Source organism: Ischnura elegans, chromosome 7 (assembly GCF_921293095.1).
Source record: "Ischnura elegans chromosome 7, ioIscEleg1.1, whole genome shotgun sequence".
NCBI lineage: Eukaryota > Metazoa > Arthropoda > Insecta > Odonata > Coenagrionidae > Ischnura > Ischnura elegans.
This window is the reverse complement of record NC_060252.1, coordinates 27,180,241-27,198,221: the sequence shown is the minus strand read 5'-3', so window position 1 is coordinate 27,198,221 and position 17,981 is coordinate 27,180,241. Positions and strand designations below refer to the sequence as shown.

The following is a 17,981-nucleotide window of genomic DNA, read 5'->3' as shown; positions in this document are numbered from 1 at the left end:
TGACGGGATAACCAGAGCCCCATTCATGGAATGGCTTTTATCATGAAGAAATCCTCTACTACACTAAAAATGTGGATGGAGGTCAAATGAAATCAAAATCGACAATAATGAGACATATAAGTACCTTAGTAACCGTCCACTACAGGCGGACAAACATGTTCCTATCGAGAAAAAAATGCCATATTGATATATCGCCCACACAAATTAAATATATTCATACTTGGGGAGAGATAACACAAAAAACAGAATCATGGGGCGAAATTGTTTTTCATAAATCCTTTACAAGCTTACTGGGTTAGACCAATGAGCCACTGATCATACCAATAATAAAATAATACGAAATAAAATGGGAAAAACATACATCAAACACAGGAATCACCCATAACAAGCAACGGTCCACCCTGCATCAAGCGACACCTGTAGACGCATCACGAGAGGGCACGGTGAATAAAATCAAAACCGACGCGAAGGAAGAGACGAAGTAGGGGAAGGATGAGAGGGCTAAGAGAGGAGAGGAGGAAAAGACGGAGATCACTGGGAACAGGATGGAAGAAAAGTGGGAAATATCGTGAAGACGGAAAAAAAATAAGACAGAGTTGGGACGAGCAAACCGGAGGAAGGTGTAAGTGGGAGGGCGGGAGAGACGACTGAGATTGGGGGCCGCGAGGAAGGGGTCCCCTCGGGGCAGGTGTTCTGGAGAAGCCCCCAGGAGAAACGGCGGCAGACGAGGGGTAAGGAAAGCAGATGGGGGGAGAGGCATTAACCTAGGGATCGTGGAGTGGGAAGACCGCCAGTGGAAACGGATGATAGGGAGGTGAGCGACGCGATTTTTCGGAGATGAGAAATTAAATGGTGAGCCTTGAGGAGGTACCTTCGCGACTTCCAAATTAAATGCTTTCCCCGTTTTGTATTGTTTCCATCCTCTCTACTAAAGCCTGTTGTTTGAGAATTACCTCAACTCAGTTTTCGTTTACTTGAAAATATAAGTGAGATTAATATCGACACATTCACGGTGACGAATATATCATCGGATAGATGAACATAATAATGCATGACATATGCCCTCAAACTGGCTTCAGAATCAATGACCACGTGAGTCATGAGACTGAATGGTGTTTGTAGAAGGGAGGATACATTTGTGACAGTATTTTATTATGCAAATACGACAGAAACGCAGAATCTATCCCACAGGTTCACATATTCATGGAACTTTTTCACTGAAATTTTAGAGGAAGAATTATTAAAAATTAAAAAAAACGAGAGCTAATACACGAACACATTAACGACAATTGCAACCGAGCAAGAATATAAACCGGTCATCAAGAAATCAAACATTCAGAGGACTCTAGGAAAACGTTTTATGCATAACTTATTGGAAGAATAGCGCACTCAGGTTGAAACAAACACTAGTCACAATCCAAACTTGTAAAATACAAAAATTGAACCGGGTTTCTGCAATTCTCCTGGAGAGGTTGGGTCAGCGTTGTCGAAGCCCAAGTCTGTTTCTGTCTGAATGCGTGTTTGATATGACCAGTGTTTGTTTCAAGATGAAAGTAAGCTGGTTTCATCATGAACTCAAAGAATGAATGTAGCTCATATTCCTAAGTCATCAAACAAATCAACGCACTGTCATCCGCTACGACTTTACTAGTGAAAGCAAAGAGGGGATGCGAGACTTCGATGGAACATGCATAAAAGAACGGATCGCGGGAGGCGGGGTAGGAATGGGTGAGGTCTATTCGAGAAAAGCCCACGGATCGCAAGAAGGAAATCTTTGAAAGGTGGGAGAAGGGCGAGCGGTTCCTTTGCCGAAGAGAAATGAAAAAATGTATGGGGAAAAAGGTTTGAGGGAACGGCAGTTAAAAAAAAGACCCTCCCGGGAAATTAAACACCAATGGGTATTTTTTAACGCACCATATAATCCCCAAAGGGACCAGACGCTGGGCCTTACGATTTTTATAATGTTACGACATACAACATAAAAAATATGTACATACTTTTACGCGTACATGTGCCCTTAGAGAAGTAGGCGAAACTCCAATGGGAAAAGAGAGATGTTGGAGACCGGGGAAGAAGGATTTACCTCCCTTTACAGAAGAAGACGGCCACCTCCACCAGCCTCCCGTAAAATCTTTTAAACCGAGAGTAAGAGGAGAAATACCTTCGGAGAGAATTTGGTGGGGGCATTTCCGATTTTATCCTGTTACTTTTTTTCGCCGTATCACAATAAAGTTAATTACCGAGCGGAAAATTGTTTTCCACAGCCCGTAGGGCAGGAAGGTGAGGAGGTCAACCGCAGACTGAAAGGGCCCCCTTCTCTCTACACCCCACTGAAAGGATTTCCTTCTATTGGCAAAGGGAAGGTATCCGTAGAGAACGTTTAGTCCTCATGATCGATGTTTTTTGCGCCAGGGTGAAATAGGATCGCGAGTGAGAACGTTGACAACATATCGCCGAAAGACCGCGGAATAGTTTCATTTAGGTTTTTCCTCGCACGAAAAAAAGGAATACCACGCTTTGATTATGGCAATGATTTTCCATTTAAAAACCCTCGTTGAATTTCCGACTAAGTCGCGACGATATACGAAAATACTTACCCAAACGCATCACATACGACCCAGGGTAGTTGAACCTTGGTGTAGTATACATTACAGAGTATCCAACAGCGCTCAAGGTGACTGAGGAATAGCCTAAACTCGAGGCCAACACTGAAAGACCACATTCAGTACTATAATGGGAAATGAAGCACTGACAGATTTTATGGTAATCCTAATACTCTTGTCCTTTGTGAGTAGTAGCCGATTAATCCTCTTTCACATGTTTACAGTGAGGTTGAAGATCCGTCCCGAAACAAATATCCTAGAGGCGGCTATTGGATTTTTACACAGACTCCATCAAATCAATATTCTTTCCAATCACAAGCCTTCCCTAGTATACTCCATAATGTTAATTCATTCAACAGCATGGCTACAAATCAGGAAAAAAATCTATATTAATGACAACAAATCCCACATATAGAGTTCATGCTGTGTATATTTATAGAGTACATGCTGTATATATTACTCAGATATAACGTCAATGTTGGATTTTCAAAATCAAATAAACAGCGTAGCATCCAAGTATCCTGAAAGAAATTTGATTGTGGGTGGAGATTTCAACGTACCTTCTATAGATTGGGAGACTTATAGCTTCATTCCTGGTGGGAGGGATAAAGTGATCTGCGAGGCTTTATTACACACTTTCACATCTAATTCATTGTTTCAAATAGCATCCGCACCAAACAGAGGAGAAAATATTCTTGATTTATTAGCGACAAATATACCACATCAGGTAATAAACGTTGGCACTGTCGAAGGAATAAGTGACCATAGGGTAGTAACTGCAAAGTTTTCTCTAAATACCGCTGTAAACTTTAAAAAAGAGCGTAAAGTTTTCATTTTTAAAAGAGCTAATTTTGATGGGTTTAAGAGTCATATGAAAAATGCTTTCCCCGAGTTTCAAGAATCAGTATTAAAGTTAAATGTAGAGAATACTTGGAAAGCTTTTCTTTCGCTCGTAACTTCGGGAATAAATAGCTACATCCCTAGTAAAATAGTAAAAGAAGGCAGCGAACCGAGATGGTACGACGCGGAAGTGAGAAAATCATTGAGGCGACAGAGAGCGTGTCATGCTAAAATGAAAAAAGTCAGCACGGATTTATCCGCTAATGAACGCGAGCTAATAATTAAAAAATATAGGATGACTAAAGCCGCCACGAAGGAAGCGTTCAGGAATGCGTTCATGAATTTTAAAAGAAAAACACTAGTAGAGCAGTTACAGGATAACCCAAAAGCATTTTGGTCATATGTTAGGGAAGTTCAAGGTAAACGATCTACCGTATGTTCGCTGAGAAACGACAATGGAGATGTGTTGACAAGCAGTTACGATAAAGCCAATTTATTAAATTCCTACTTTAAGAGCGTGTTCACGGAGCCTTCCGAAAACTCACCCGAGACCGATGACAATCCCTGTCTACATAAGATGCCAGCTATTGACATTAGTACGCTCGGAATAGAAAATATATTGAAATCGCTTAGTCCAAATAAATCACCTGGTCCAGACGAAATCCCTTCTCGCGTATATAAAGAACTAGCCTCAGAACTTGCCCCCTACTTGCAGTTAATATTCAGTAAATCCATCAAGCAACACGAAGTACCTAATGACTGGAAAATCGCTAATGTAACGCCTATATTTAAAAGTGGAGACAAGGAACAGCCATCTAATTACAGGCCGATATCTTTAACGTCCATCTCTTGCAAAGTCCTTGAACACATCGTAGTCAGCTCGGTAATGAAACACCTAGACGCGCAAAACTTATTAATGGGAAATCAACATGGATTCAGGAAAAGCAGATCGTGCGAAACTCAGTTAGCGCTTTTCGCCCACGATATTTTAGTCTCCGGGGAAGACAACATTCCAGTAGACGCGATTTTTCTTGATTTCAAAAAGGCATTTGATAAAGTACCCCACGGAAAGTTAATAATAAAACTGAAATCTTATGGTCTAGACGAAGATGTCATTTCCTGGATTAGAGAATTTTTGAGCGACCGCGTCCAAAGAGTAGTATTAGACGGTGCAGTCTCCAATGAGGTTAGAGTGACTTCTGGCGTTCCTCAGGGTAGTGTCATTGGCCCACTCCTATTCCTTCTTTATATAAACGACATTGGCGAAGTAGTGCAGAGTAAGTTACGATTATTTGCAGACGACGCTGTAGTTTACAGAGAAATTCGTTCCAGCAAAGATATAGATGAACTAACGAATGACCTTGCTGCTATCCAAGCTTGGTGCGATGCTTGGCAGTTAGAATTAAATTTGGAAAAATGCGTCGTAATGAATTTCTGGAAGAAGAATAACTCCCTACAGCGTAACTATGTCATTCGGGGCACGCAGTTAAAGGCAGTTGAATCTGTGAAATATCTAGGGATTAGACTCGATAATGATCTATCGTGGAATAAACATATTCGAGAAATAACCGGTCAAGCTAATCGTAAAATGGGTTTTGTTAAAAGAATATTAGGAAAGTGCGACGACAAAGTGAGAGAAATTAGCTACTTTTCCCTCGTTAGACCACATTTGGAATACGCTGCCAGTGTTTGAGACCCTCATGAAAAAGGCTTAATAACAGAGTTAGAACGCGTGCAAAGAAGAGCTGCCAGGTATGTGAAAGGTCGTTACGATAGTCTTGTTAGTGTAACTGACCTCTTACATAAACTCGGATGGGAATCTCTGTCGGACCGTAGATTGAAAAGTAGACTAAACCTTTTAGATAAATTCAAGAGCAGTGTCTTTTCTGACGAAGTTAACCATATCTTGCGGACGCCAACGTACTACGGAAGATCAGATCATATAAATAAAATAAGAGAGATAGATTGCAGAACAGACAGATTCCGAATGTCATTTTTTCCACGATCAATAAGAGATTATAACGGCAGCAATAGAACGCGTAAATAGATTGCATGACTTGTAGTGTAGCCTACTAACCTATGTAAAACTTACTGCATGTTTCTGAATTTCTATTCTATATTCTATTTCTAACAGCATATAGTAGTATAGTTTGTTATTATACGGGACGTTTCTTGGACGGTGTGGTGTGCATGTTGGAGTCCAAATGCATGCTGCATGCTGGTGATTGATCACCCCCTGCCAAACACCCTAGAGGTGGCTCGCAGGGTAATTTGTAGATGTAGATGTATTTTCACCTAACTTTACCGAAAAGAATAGAGGAATTGGGATGTCGGGCAGGTTCAGGTGGGTGCAGCCTCAAAAACCAGGTTACTCCAGCAACTCCGTACGCAAAATAATTATTTAACAAACATCAATGCAAACTAAAATAGAGTAGGTAAACTGTATTAAAGCCGGGTAGTCATTTTCAAAACCCAAAAAGTTAAGGACAGATAATGAAATAAATTAACTTATAGTTTTGCAATCCCTTTCACAATAAAAGTCACCAAAATACACAGGCATTACTCTCCACTAAGAGTAACGCCTTGCAGAGCATCAATGCCAATGAATGTTCGGCCCGTCGAAAGTGTTCCGGCGGAAACGGCAGGGCTTTAGCTACGAAGCACGAAGGTCAGCGTGGGCCATCAGATATCCATAGGCACACCGGTTTTATGACCAAAAGACACGTCCATAACACAGCACCCGCATACGACCAAGAAAAGCTTACAATAAAACGGTCATTAACAGTCACTAAGGCACGAATGTAAGTTTTATTTCGGGCCCTTTGAGAAACCAAATTTACAACACCAACTATCTTCATCACGACGGAAATAAAAGAACACGAGGCGGACATTAAGTTCAGGTCCAAGCCGAAGTGGATGGCGGTAAAAGCCTTTGGCAATTTTTGTGCATGATGGGCGAGGCTCTAAAATAAATATAACAGGCTGAAAGGCAAAAGAAAATGTGCCTGAAGTAGGACGATAGAAGATTAACACATAGTATGAACTGAAAGACATCCATCGCATCAGGCACGAAGCAATAAATTCTGTCCCACAACAAGGATACAAAAGAAAGCCTAGGAGAAGATAAATGAATATGATCTCAAGAACAAGGTAGAGAGAGAAGAAAACGCACATTAACAATGAAAACCCGAAATGGATTCACGATGTGATACAGCATAGAAGCTACCGAAGCGAATAGTAATTATGGCCTAAGACAATGGAATACATGCGGTTCATCAAAATCCACATGCAACCCTACAAGCTGTCTCACGGTTATATAGCGAACAGAATCATTACATTATTTTTGAAAACGAAGAGAGGAAATACCTATACGATTGTTGGGAGCCTTTGACTACACACTGGTCAGGATGCAATTTGTAATTAAAGGACTTCATACTAATTTCTTCAGAACTAAAATTATTGTAAAATGCAAAATAATGCATCACACTTTAAAACGCCAGCCGTGAATAATTGAAAGGAATGCAATGAATGCCAAGAGCGAATATAAGTAAGTCACTCGGCACGGAGACAATACTGATAACTCACGAGGGACCACTTCTCCATGGCACAGCCCATTCCAATTTTCTCAGATCAAGATATTAAAAAAAAACTCTCGACCGCACATTGAAAGATTCAGGAGGAAAACTCCTAGAGTTCTCTAGGGTTTACAAGATAGCACGAGGTGCCACCTAGAGCCCATTACACTCCATATTCTCAAGCCAGTACGGACTTCGAAGCAGAACCGTCGCCTGCACGCAAATTACCGATAGTGAGAGATACAGGATGAAATCTGAATAAAAATACCATCGCTAAGACACTTTCCTAGCATCGTTAAGAAGGCGGAATTTCAGCGGTGGAAGCCTACGCCCCCAGCCTTACCCCGAGAAAGAAATAAAGACAGGTCGAAAAATAATAAAAAAAGAGGACGAAGAGAGTGGCCGTCTTTTACAAGATGCTGTGGCTTGAAGGGTCGGATGGGGACCAAACAGAGCCCTCGTTAGCGATGTGGACGCGGTCTTTCCCCGCATACTCCTCATTCCTGAGCGGCAGACACGAGAGATATAACCCATCTTCCCGCGTGTGTCGGCCTCCACCGCCCGATCTCCTGGCATCCAGAAGGACCTTCCAGAGGGCGGCTTCGAGGTTAGGCGGTAAAAGAAGAGAACGGACCCGAGTGTAAAAAAATAACAGAGGGCGGTGAAAAAAAAGTAAGACAGATATTAACTCTCGATCCCTATTACCGATAAACTGTGGAAATCAGCGCTCCTCACCCTCCTAAAGGACGACTCTAAAAGATACACCGCGAGAAAGAAACATTTCCGGTGACGAAAAGGATGGGAGAAAAACGACCGAGGATCTTTCTTTGGTTGGGAGGCGGATAGTGGAGGATTAGGCGGAGGGAACAACAGATTGGAGAGGGGTGAGAGGAGTTGAAGTGTAAGACCTTGGCGGGAGGAGGCGGGGGGCAGTTCTTCTTAGCCCTTCTCCGAGCAATTCACCGTCGTTCACCCCACCCCGACTGATATGCAAGTATTTGCTCAGCCTCGACGCAAAAATGTGGCTATTGCCGCCAGGAGATTCCCTTCTACCTGATCACCATTCCCCGCAGCAGATAATCCGAGCAGAACCGCTTTGTCAAAGTCTGCACCGCCCCAAAAATACTTACACCGCTTCAATTTTATATTCAAGGTCCGAGCCGCGATTATATCTGACTATAAAATCAACAAACATTCTATTGCTTTTACAAAGGTTGTTGTGATATCAGTTGCAAATGAAATTGGGTTACAGCGATATGCATACCTCACCGAATGGTCAAAAATTAAGTACCTTAAAAATAGGAGTTATCAGGTAAGTACAGACTTCCTCGAGGAAAAAATGCAAAAACTAAGCCATCTTCATTATTGCGTCAAAGCGACGGATTCTTCATCCTCAATACCATCATTCCCGTCAGAATCTCTTCCTTACGGAGTTAACGAACAATAGGTTATAAGCTTAGGGTGTAAATTATAAGCACAGATTATAAGCTTGCGAGCTGAAATTACCTCAGCGAAGAATGAAAAACTGGCAGAGCACCAATTAAGATTACGTGAAGTACAACACTTGGCAGATTAAGAGAGCCTGATTAGGAAATCCTATGGTCATCAATGCATCTTCCAAGTCGTTTGGACGGTATTCGCTAGAAAGCATATTATGTAGGCAGCTTAAATTTCAGCCGCAGTAGCCCACTTTCCAAGAGATTTCCACATAATCAAGGATTCTTATCAAGACTAAAAATTGGAGTCACTTAGTATTAAGAGATTAGCTGACATTTATAAAAAGCAATTCTGACGGCGTAAAAAATAAACGCATTGATACAACAGTAACAAAAATTAGCGAAAACGTCCAGATAAGGAAACGCTTGATGTCGAAGGGAGAATTTAATAACAGTACTATAATTAGCCGCGAGAAGGTGAAAACAAGGCTATTGACGCCAAAATAGTTATAAGAAGGTAAAACATGAAACTGTTACTCACTTATAAGTATTAACGGAAATTGAATATAACGAGAAGAGATAATTCAACTTCCTCGTAGAATAAGAACAAAAAGTAGAAGGAAGATGAAGGAATAAACTTTATTAAGTTCACTAATATATTTTAATAAGCACGACCCGTGTCTGAGAATATTGTTACATAGTCAGGTGCATCTATCATGCATGCATCTCTTTTTATATCAAGTCGGGTGCGGCAGTAAGGGCATCTATTCGTAGGAAAAGAGTCCTGATAGATGATAGATGCACCTGACGATGTATCATGTACTGAAACCCGGGTCGTGCTATATCAAATATATTAGCGAACCTAACAGTTTATTCTTTTAATTTCCATAACGGAAAGGTTTCACAGCGTTAATCCTGAAGTCATCAGTTTTACAACGATGAAGGTCTGTGAAAGGGTAGAGTAGTAAGCAGTACAGGGAAATGTTTCCCCCTCAGGTTAAATATCATCCGATTGGCTCTACCCCGCCCGATTCCGGAGAATCACTGTAATTGGGAGCTTTTGCCGAGATTCCCAAAATCGGCGAGGGGAGACGATTGTTTTCCAAAGCGGCCGGGGCGAGTCAAGAGCCCCGCGGCGATTGATCTCCCATCTCCTCGCGACTCCGATTCGCGACTATGGGGTTTAACACAGATGTGACGTCCGGTGCGCTTTATCCGAACGATTCACGCGTGACGATCACATCGGCTACCGCGTAACCACGCGAGCAAAGAACTCCGCCCGAAGCGACCAGAACACGGGAGGACAACGCCGGGAGGCCAGGGTCTATGGGACGCCGATCTTGCAGACCGCGGGAAAATGCCACGACCGCGGACAAACCATTTGTTACGCTGAGAGGCAGAGGATTTCAAGAACGCCCGACAAAGTTTACGTGAGATCAAAAGCGTACCCTGTAAACGGAGTGACCAAACAATACAGTAAAGGGAATACTGGGTGTGAAACCCACAATTGTTTACAAATACCAATTATAATAATACTAATACTATTTTCACAATTTAATTATTTTTTAGCGCATCGTCAATTCTTGAAAGCTCTCTTTGAAATGAAAGGATCGAGATAGCAACAGCTTTACCGAAAACTCACCTATATAGATGGTTTCTGACATCGCCACTGGCATGATTATGCCTTTAAAAAAGCTGTTACATTTCGAGCGCACAGTTTCTATGGGGTTATGGCATGAGCTGGGCAATAAGCATCATCATCTATCACAATTTTTGCTTCCAGTACATTAGTTTTTAGAGCATTTTAATCATGACTACCACCAGTTACATATGATCAAATATGACATATGATTGCAAATCAAATCAGAATTAGCTAGTAATTTCTAATTTTTAACAGCAAAGGGTAGGAAATTTTCATCATCATCGGAAATGATATGAAAAAAGGTATTTGACGATGCGAAGAAAGAAACAGAATCTGAGTACGAAGGCACCGAACAATGAAAACTAATATCCTTGTCGCCGGTTCCTCTGGCAATTCGACCCTTAACATAAACATAATTTTATGTTGGCGGTGAAATTATTATAGACAATCCGGCAACCCGTCACAGGACTAAATTTCGAGAACCCAGCATTAATGGGCAAAATAAGACTTGAGATTCCAAAAACTGAATTTATGCCTTCACACAATGGCTTATGTTAGTCCAATATAAAATTGAGCCAACGCAGGGACCCCCCCAGATGGGTACAACCAGAACAACAAGCAGGAGAGAGAAAGGATTGAAGCAAAAACTAGGCTCCCGCTCACTTCCGCTGCCAAGGCGAGGCACTAAGTTTCCGTGACTTCAAATGCGCCATTAAGACTAAATATAATTACCGCTGTAAGGTTTCCGCCGTATAATTTCCAAAGCCGTTCCGTGCTATCCAACTGTCAAGGACTTTGGGCGTATACGAGAATTGAATAAGAATTTCCCTGGTGCAGGAAATACATACATGCGATTCAAATGTATTCGCGGTAATTAAAATCACGTGAACGTCCCATAGAGACGCAGCTTAGGCAACTCAACCTAAGATACGAAGGCACTAAGAAACTACAGCGTTCGGAATCCCTAAAACTAAAACAAACATTACATTAAATGATCTAAAAGCTACGCTAGCAATGAAACGGGTTCCGAGCATAAATACCTTAAGTTGATTTTAAGACCTTAACAAAAATGTGGCCACACAAAAGGGTGTTATGACGATACTACCATTGGGAACCAAACCTTGCACGGGGGTGACTATCAGACTGTATGACCAGAGATCCATTAGGATAGGATTTAAATGCAGCATGAATACATAACTGGAAAGACATTCCAAAGAAACCGAGTCACAAGAGAGGCGATTGCATAAAAATATAAAACCACCGATGATTCGGTATTCGAAAAATATATGCTTCATTACCAAGGCGGTATGGCCCAGCAATAAGCTAGAACATCTAAAGGGTATTCCTCTCCTCAATATGTTTTCTTTGTAACTTTGATTCTCAGCATAAAAAGAACAATTTCGTTGATGATAATTGACAGTAAAGAAATAATGCTGACAAGAGAGCCAGCCCACAAAACTAGAAACTCTTTCGCCACACATCTTGCTAATAAAAACATAGTGAAAAAGGTGATCTTAGCGGTAGGTACCTAAAAGTTAAAAGTCGGAGACATGCCATGGAGAACCCCAATGGAAAACACCATAACTACTATCACCCACCACTCGAGCAAATGCAGTCAAAATCAGAATATTCACCACTTCTAAGAAATGTAAAACGCTACCACGCACTATCCTCGGGGCCAGATGAACAGAGCTCTAATTTTTTAATGAACACCAGTAATTGCTTTCCCCGCTTCGATTAAAGTACCGCTCAAAATCGTAAACTCGTTCAGATTTCACGAAACTGCTAAGAAATTTCCCCACAACGGTTAATTATCATCATAAACTCCCTAAAAGCCTCAACGCTATTTCAGGGCAAAATAAACCTCGCTTTTGATCACCACCGTGCGAGGCTATAAAATCTATATCCGGTGTACTTTCAGAAACCCTCGACGTGCCACAAATAGAACTCGAAGTGAAGGTCACGCTGGAATAAAATCTCGCACTCTGATAATCCCACAGAGATCCACAACTCTGCTCGACCGATTTAACACAGACTTCACGCTTTGAATTCAATCGGGAGGTTTCGGGAGAATCGGAAATTCAAGCCCATTTATATCCGGCAATACTCTCAATAAATTCCACGTACCTCACCGATTCTGCCTCCCCGGGCCATTTATATATAAACGTTTCATGAACGTCCTAACACACTGGTCACCAAAACGTTCCTCAAGTTTAACGGATTGCAGTAAGATATGGATAGGTTGGACGATAAAAATTTTCTTTGATTCGCGCGCTTCCATGAATAAATTTACATATAAAACGCAACTGATTTCAAGAAATATTACGCAAGGATTATATAGGACTTGCAGATCCACTCGGCAAGTATCATGGCAAAAAAGCCATTCTCAGGATCATGAATATTTCTCAGCACAAAACAAAATCCACCCCGCTACTCGGCGCATTTTGAAATCCTTTTCAGGAACGAACGGAAATTCACGAGTCAGAAGAAAGTGTGGAAGCCAATGTCAGCAACTTAATGCCAGTGAAAGGGAAGCGTTGACCAATGCCCGGAAGGTGCATTGACTCTTCTGAAAGGCATAAATAGAAGCGACCAAAGGACGATGCGGAACTGGAAAAGATTAGCTAATTCGTACCCGCTAAGAAAATGGGTGGGACAACCGCGATATCCCACACGAAAGAAGATGCCTCAGATGACCATAAGCCTCTGCCGAAAGGTATAGTGGAGGGGATCATCTTACCGCCCAAGGCTCACTCACACGATTCGTTGATTTCATCGGTTACACATAACAACAATAAAAGTCTTGAAGAAACACCGACCTCAAAATGGCCAACGTGATAATGAACATTAAACTAACCTGACGCATTTGGCAACGCGAATGTGGGTGGCAAAGAGTTTATGTATTTATGGTGGGTGGGAACGCCGCAGGAGTTAAAATTCGTTTCGAAAGTGATTCGACTAATCCCAGTCAGCAAACTGAAAATCCCGAAACAATTGAGCGAGACTTTGAGACAAAGTTCACAAGAAAAAGAAAACTACTGAGTCAGAATTGAAGCCTCCCGCAAAACGCCTAGTACACGCTTTTAGCTCGAAACAAAGGAACGACGATAAGCAACATGGCGGGACTTACGACGCAAACCAGCTGAGTTGCACGGAGCAGTAACTGAGAGTCAGCGAAATGTTTTCTTCTCCCTCAGCATCGAGTGAATTTCTCGTTAATTTACAACAGCGCCGAAGGCTCACAATCCCGTTGGAAACTGAAGCGAGGAGTCTGATAAGAATCTTCGTTGATTCGTTGATGAAACACTCCCACTAGTAAATCGCTTTGTGCTGAGTAGATGTGCCATGGGTTTTACATTGGCATCGAAAACGATTGTTTTCTCACAATTCAACTCGCTGCTGGATATTTAGGTATACTTTCCAACCACAAGCATAGCAATAAATATATAATTTGAACCCGAAAAACTGGAAACTTAATAAGAGGGGAACCTATATTACCTCAACATCTAAACGATCCCTTTGCTAAAATCCGTACCATTTGATAGGCGATCGCATATCAACATGAGAAGAACAGAGTATGACTGGAAATAGGTTCACTCGCTCGCTACGCACACTGAAAAAAAAAACTTCTGAAGGCATTGTGTCCAATAAACTCAAACATAAATATACACAATATATGGCTTTCATAACAACTTAAAATAAATACACGTTAGTATAAGGGAGTACAAGGTAAATCCACACAGTGAACGAAAAATCACCAACCATGAACACACACAGATATTACCAAAAAATAACAAATAAATCACCACTCAACCACGAAAGAAAACAAGTGAGATATCTGAAAGCGTGACTTACGGGCGAAATAATCGGGGCCGCCTCCTTTTTCCCCAATCCAAGCAGAATGATTTGAACACTTTTTTTTATATAAACGAGGATCCACCTGGATACGTTCCACCAGAAGAGAGATTACGGCGTGTGGCCGTGTTGGGGGGTGGGGGGAAAAGCGGGGTGATATTGAAAGGGGGAGCAGAGCAAGAGTGCAGGAAAAAAAAGGTCTGCCGAAAACAGCTGCTGCGGCGACCGGTGACTCAGGCAGGAAAGGAAGGAGAGAAAGAGAGGGGGGAAACACCGACACGGGGGCACCACGGCGGCCGTATCGAAGTCTCGACGGCTGGTTAGAGTGTCGTTTTATCCGAGGAATAAGGGCTGCCCCCCCGAAAGGTCTTCAGGCAGTGAGGGAAGATATAAAAAAAGAACAACACGGATCGATGTTCGATGGGAAACGCCGTACACTTAGGAAATATTCTTTCTACTACGAACAGGTCACAAACAGCTCGCGAGAACCGAGCGCGAAACAAATCCTCTCCTCCGAGCCGGATTCACACATTCACTGATTCAACCGCGAAGCAACTTGTTCCTCCTCCAGCGTTCTTCCATGGGCTGGCACTCTTCAAAAACTTTCAAGACATCAAGGCGTCACAATTTTGTCAATCCGATTGTTGATATCGAAAAAATATCCGGATAGGTCTCCTCGACGGAGTGGAGCAATTCACAAAGTTGATCAGCGAGAGCGCGGGGAGAAGCACGCGCCCGAAGACAACTTCACCCGGAGTTTCACGCTGAAGGCAACACACCTCAGCGATGTTGAAACGCACGAATGGGGAATGGGGGGAGACACAACACACGCCGTTCGGGTACCAAGCCACCCGGTGGTGAAGGATACGAGACGAGATGCAGGAGAGAAACTCGCTGCGGAGCGCGGGGACCGAAGCCTGACCGCGTGCAGGAACACAGCAGCCAGCGGAGGACCAAGGGATGAGCCACGGATATCTCCGGCGGGACGAGACCGAGAGAGCGCCGGTGGGAGCAACCCGCTTCTCGCGCCAACAACACACCACGTCCCTCGCACCTTTCCCTTACCGAGCGCACGGCTTGGAACCGATATACACACTGACACACGACGGCGGCGTGCTTAACGATTCCCGCCTCTGGTTCTCCCGCGCGCTTCGCTCTACCCCCACCCTCGCATCTCTCTCTCCCCTCCAGGAATACCCATTCCACCCTCCCGTCTCTCTCTGCAGCGACACCCCCACCCCTCTCCATGCCCAAGAGCTTCGACGTTCGCCAGAAACGACCGCCAGATGGACACCTCGGCGCGCACGACGGCGCTTGCTCGTTCAGCGCGCTCTCCCCTCCCCTGTCCCAATATCCATCCCCTCCCCAGCTACTGACTCCACGCATACGGTTGCCAACTTACTGAACGGTTGATCCCGAGGGTTGTCGGCTCCGATTGTGGGAGATTCCGGGAGATTAGGTGAATACCGCGGAGTTTACAACAGCGCGAAGTGTTTTCTCACAAAATACTAGATTAGGGCCAGTTTTTCAATTTGACTAATATCAATAGAACGAATGAAAACGTGAACAGATACAATATTACATGGCAACCAATCAAATAATCGTGATTGTAATGTATTTCAAGAATTCTCAACCAATGTCTATATAAGGTTGAAGTTAACTTAACATTATCCGTCGTTCAATGGCTGATAAACGAGTGTGGTTAAAATTATTCTCAGAAATTTCAAAAGAAGGCATTGTACTCAATTAGGAGAAGAAAAATGAATAATTAAACAACAGGGATGAAAAATTTACCCCTCACACGGAACAGATTGTTGTTGTATTTTAGCAGGAGGAAAATTAATTTTACTGCATCGCCTTTACTTCCAACTTAACTTCACTTATTTTAGGCTTTCCATGTACTAGATAAAATTATATTAGATATTACATTATATAAAATTATATTTTTCGAAAAGAACGCATTTCTTTTTAACAACTATTTTCATTTATTACTATGAATAAAATTTCGCATGAGTAACTTGTAGCAAAATGTTCCTTGTTTATATTACAAAAATCAGTCATTCCAATAAAAACGCTGACAAGGGCATACCCAGGATCAAAACTAGGGGGGGGGGGGGGAAAGCCACGGTTGTTCAAGTTGTAGGTAAGATTTAAGCATGGAAAAGGTGAATGAAATCAACATTTTAAGGAAACTGTAACAGCTCTTTATTAGTTTTTAAAATTATTTGCTTGAAAAAATATTATTATCCTTAAAGACATTTGAGATATTTGCTTCTAGGGGGGGGCAGCTGCCCCCTCTACCCCCCGCTGGGTACGCCAATGAACGAAGGCGAACATAAATATAGCTCGGATGCGTTAATTAGCGGTAAGATAAGTTACCATAGCAAATATTCAAAATTGAGAAACATTAAAGAACATTGACCGTTCCGGATGAGTTGGTACCCCAGTCCCACACCTTGATTGCTCTTCCCCTTCGCCGAAAAACCCACCCCATTACTCCCAAATTACCTCCCCCCTTTCCTCTTCCTCTACTGGGCCGCCAGCAACGCCGGGTGGCGCTGTCCGAAAACTACACAGGGGGAGGGGTATTCCACCAAACGGCGGGAAATTACGGTTGAGAGGGCATCCTCCTCTCGTCCAGCTGGTCAAGACCACAGAAAAGTGAAGTCGACGGCTTTACAGTTGACGGTTTCAAATGCGAAGGACTCATTCTCATCGAGTATGGAAAGGAATACGATTAATTATTACTAAATATTTGATTGAAAACTGTCTAGTTGCACTATATTTATGAACACATTTCTCTCAAACCAATGACGGAAAGATAACTCATTGTCAGCATACTACAGAAATATGCTGAATGGGTCATGTAGGGGTCCGATCTCCAAAAAGAAAAGTCATTCAATATTTGTGAACAGCGTGGAAATATTTCATCGATGTTGGTAACCCTAGTGGACTTCTGATCCAACAACATGAGGAGTAATCAAGAATAAAATCAAGTCTGAATAAATTAGATCAGCAAATGAGCTGATTCAAATCTAGATAAAGGTGTGATTTGACATCCGATCACGTATGATCAAAAATCTGATCCATTCTGATCAGACTTCCTGATTAGGATTTAAATAACCTTATCTCCTGATACGAATTTCAGATAAAACCTGGTATAAAATTTCCTTGTAGGAAATGAAAAGGATTTTTGCAGTGTTTTGAGTTGACATGGGTGGGGTATTAACTTTTATCACTCACCGATAACGTATGTACCCTTTCATTCCTTTCCCCGCTTCTTTAAAATCATCTGCATCACACACTTATCATAGAGAATTTCGAAAGAAGGGAAACGAATAATGTAATAATCTGTTTCCGTAGTTGCATAGTCATTTGGTTTTGACTTTTTACTAGTCAAGAATTCCAATATTTACGCCAATGCCTCGCTACCTAAAACTATTCAGTCAAGGGGCTTCAAAGTCGATCGTTTTAAAAGTTTCTCTAGACTCAATTTTAAATACCCGAAGTTCCCGTACAACGTGTGAAGAATTAGTTCCCAAGTACAGAAGTTTCAATTTCGGTATCACCTTTTAGATACCAAGCAGCCACCTTGAGATATCAAGTTTATACTTAATCTCAGCACCATGATGACTTGGAAAAGTGAACTTAACAATTATTTTATAGTTACACCATCGAAATTTAATTGAAATAATCAGTGATACGAGCACCAAGTATGGAAAAAATCCTAATATCTGAAGACAAAAACTTACAGCGCATCTCTTTATGACAGTAAGGTATGGACGACGGACACAATGGAGATGTCTAGTGGGGAAACATTCGATTACTACCGAAGAATGATGAGGACCAAATTGACCACCTGAGTAGGTAATAAGGACGCAGGAGAGTAGAGAAATCTTTTGAAAATGCCGATGAGAATAAAAAGAAAAACACAGAGATGAAAGGAAAAATTGAAATGAGAAATTAGTATAGACATGTGATAAACCAATACGAGAGTTTTTCATCGACAATGACGATATTAAATTAACTT

At 42.1% G+C, this 17,981-nt stretch overlaps 1 protein-coding gene across 10 annotated transcripts in view; it reads right to left on the bottom strand.

Annotated features, from left to right (window-relative positions):
• LOC124162952 (transcriptional enhancer factor TEF-1) overlaps window positions 1–17,981 on the bottom strand; it is a 796,250-nt gene that overhangs the window by 474,628 nt on the left and 303,641 nt on the right. For 8 of the 10 annotated variants that reach the window (XM_046539723.1, XM_046539724.1, XM_046539730.1 and 5 more), the window contains exon 1: window positions 13,952–15,069. The exons of 1 other annotated variant lie outside the window; for it this stretch is intronic. The gene's annotated coding sequence lies outside the window, so the exon portion shown is untranslated. Of the gene's footprint in view, window positions 1–13,951; window positions 15,071–17,981 lie in introns of those variants that run through there. One more of the 10 variants, XM_046539722.1, reaches the window with a different exon arrangement.